Source organism: Prionailurus bengalensis, chromosome B4, assembly GCF_016509475.1.
Source record: "Prionailurus bengalensis isolate Pbe53 chromosome B4, Fcat_Pben_1.1_paternal_pri, whole genome shotgun sequence".
NCBI classification, from domain to species: Eukaryota; Metazoa; Chordata; class Mammalia; order Carnivora; family Felidae; genus Prionailurus; species Prionailurus bengalensis.
The window spans coordinates 93714714-93717859 of NC_057358.1; the positions used below are offsets into that span (position 1 = coordinate 93714714).

Below are 3146 nucleotides of genomic sequence, written 5' to 3' on the forward strand. Positions count from 1 at the left end.
AGCATTTCTGTAGGAATGGTGATTGTGTTTTCTATATGCTATGTATATAGCTATCTATATAAGATACTATCTATAGTATCCATCAAAATCCAAGCAAAGTAGTTCTTTTATCTTGGATGTGCAACTATAAATATGTTAGCATTCCTTTAGGAGATTCATAAAGAATTTATGATAAAATTCTAAATCCTAGAATTCTTGATGGCACACAGAAAGAAATAAAAGGATTGGGGGCACCTGGGTGGCTGAGTTGATTAAGCACCCAACTCTTGGTTTTGGCTCAGGTCATGATCTCGTGGTTTGTGAAATCAAGCCCCGCATTATGCTCTGCGCTGACAGCGTGAAGCCTGCTTGGGATTCTCTCTCTCCCTCTCTCTCTGCTCTTCCCCCACTTAATGCATGTTTCCTCTCAGAATAAATAAATAAACATTAAAAAAAAACGGAAATGAAAGGATTGAAAAATACTATTAAAATCACTAAAAAGCACAGCATAGTTCCTGGAAGAGTATGACAATATATAGCATGACTCTAATGTAAAGGCATCTGCCATTATCACTTTTTCATGTATCACTGTGGGAGTAAGCCCATTTGCAGCTCTGCCCCACTCTCTTGGTTTCTTCCTTTCATCCATTCATTCCTTTATGAAATATTTATTGCTTACTCTGTGCTAGGCACTGGGACATTGCCTAGGGATTACAACTGTGAACAAGACAGGCCAAATCCTTGCCCTCATGTAGCTTACATTCTGTAAGAGCCAAAATTCTCCAGTAGAGAGCATCATGTGTTCTCAGAAACCTGTGATCTTTCTTGGGAGCCAATTTGATATTACTTTCTGACTCTTACTTACATCTTCTTCTTGGTGGTTTTGGCCACATTCTACACTACATAGCATGACCTTCCTTGCTCAACATTTTCTATATCTACTGACAGTGAAGCAGAATTACACTTTAATCAGATCAAAGTTTGATCCAACACTCCAGTATGTCCTAACATACCACTTGAGAACCACTGTCAGGAAAAATCTAGACAAGTATGAAATTTAATTTATTTCAGAAAGATACCTCTAGAGTGAGTGAAGAATCATGTTATATTTTTTGTTTCCTCCATGGCATCTAGGTCAGTGCTTAGTACATACATGCTTGCTGATTTATAAATGTTACTCTAGAAAGGATATAATATCAATATATTATACATAATAAGCAACATAGTAAATTACTAAAAGCTATGTCTGTGGAGCCAGACTGCTCATATTTAAACCCTACCTTTATCACTTGCTATGTGGCCTTGAGCATGTTACTTAACTTCTGTTTTCACATCCTTATCTATAAGATGAGGCTAATCATGGTATTGATCTTACAGGGTTATAGGGAATTCACAGGGTTGCATATATTAAATGAGTTACTATAAGCTAAGCGCTTATAACCAACAGTGGCATATTGTAAATGCTTTATAAGTCCCAAACTAAAACTGCTGTCATTATTATTACCACCTGGTGAAAATGACCAAAACAGGAAGGAACACAAGGCCTAGTATATGTTTCTGTTTCTCTTTTATTTCTACGTACCAGCTTCTTCCAACATACTGCCAACAGTGGAATAGATCTTTATCAATTGTGATAATTTACTGTCTGGGAGCAGTTGTTGGGACAGTGACTTTTTCTCTTAAAAGCATGGTCTTTGAATATAAAAGTGGTACTCACTTTTCCTGCTATACTCCATGTATATGATAGATTTGAGAGAAAGCTTCCCAGGTTTAATATAAGGCAAATTTCCAAAGCCAAGATGGTAACATTTAGCATTTAATTGGTCATTAGATTGTGTAGGTATCAAACCATCTGATATAAGGGCAGATGATAAATGTACTCTTATCTCTCAGGAAACAGTGTAATCACTGAATTCTGACTTCTCTACTTGTATGAAATGTTAAGAAATAGCTATATTTTAACTATTTTTTTTTTAAACCTGTATATTTGCGGGGCACTTGAGTGGCTCAGTCGGTTAAGTGTCTGACTCCTGACTTCGGCTCAGGTCATGATCTCATGGTTTATGGGTTCGAGGCCCGCGTTGGGCTCTGTGCTGACAGAGCTGCCTGCTTGGGATCCTTTCTCTCCCCCTCTCTCTCTCTGCCTCTCCCCTGCTCTTTCTCTCTAAATAAATAAGCTTAAAAATTAAAATAAAATAGAATAAAATAAAATAAAATACCTGTATATTTGAGAAACAACCCCCCCCCTCAACTTTGTTAATATCCCATACCTGCCATGAAAAGAAATGGGGTGGGGGTGAGGAGAAAGAAAGGAAAAAAAAAAGATGTATATATACTAGAATGACAAAGAAGAGACTATTTGAATATAGTTGAAACTTGTGAGTTTCATCTATGTAGTGGCCTCTTTTAAACTGATAAGAACAGATACTACATTTGATCTTAGCCAAAAGGCCAAGAAGCAATAGAGGCCACTTTTAGACAATAGGCTTGAGCAAGGGAAATTTGATCAAGGCAGAAGAGCCCAAAGTGACCCCAACCCCTTGGCTGAACACAGGCCCTTCAGGCAACCCACCTCAAAATATCTCAAGGGCCTAACTAACAAATGGGCTATTTATAACCAGGCACAGTTAACAAAAAAAGGGAAAATTCCGTACATCGCCACACTTCCTCACCTTCCCCCTTTAAAAATAGCCCCCACCCCCTGCCTTATAGCAGACAGCCTCTCTTGAGTCCTGCCCGCTGCTCCCTTGAGGTGTATTCAGTAAACTTCTAGCCCCTTTGCTCTGCCTCAGAAGAATTCTTTTCACCACCCAACACCAGCTTCCACCCCACATTTAGGGGCCTCATCAGAAGAGACACCATATTTAGACACCACCATCTAATCCTTTACTTTTCGGTGTTTCTTTTGAAAACAGCCTAAATCTTGTCCACTCAACAATGGACTCCACAAAATCAAATTATAAATATAGTTAGACAACCTTCAAAACAACCCTCCTGTCTTCTCGTGATTAATTGATTCATTCAGTGTGTCAGTAATTAATTGATTGAACATTTAGCAATATGCTAAGCACTGGAAATGCCACGGTGGAAAGGAGAAACAGCCTTCACTTTAATAGAGTGCATATTCTATTGGGGAAGACTCAGTGATAAACAACCACTCAATGACT

General features: G+C 38.3%; 1 pseudogene; it reads right to left on the reverse strand.

Moving 5' to 3' along the window:
* Positions 1-2314: 2314 nt before the first annotated feature.
* LOC122474201 lies at positions 2315-2442 on the reverse strand (annotated as a pseudogene).
* Positions 2443-3146: the final 704 nt, after the last annotated feature.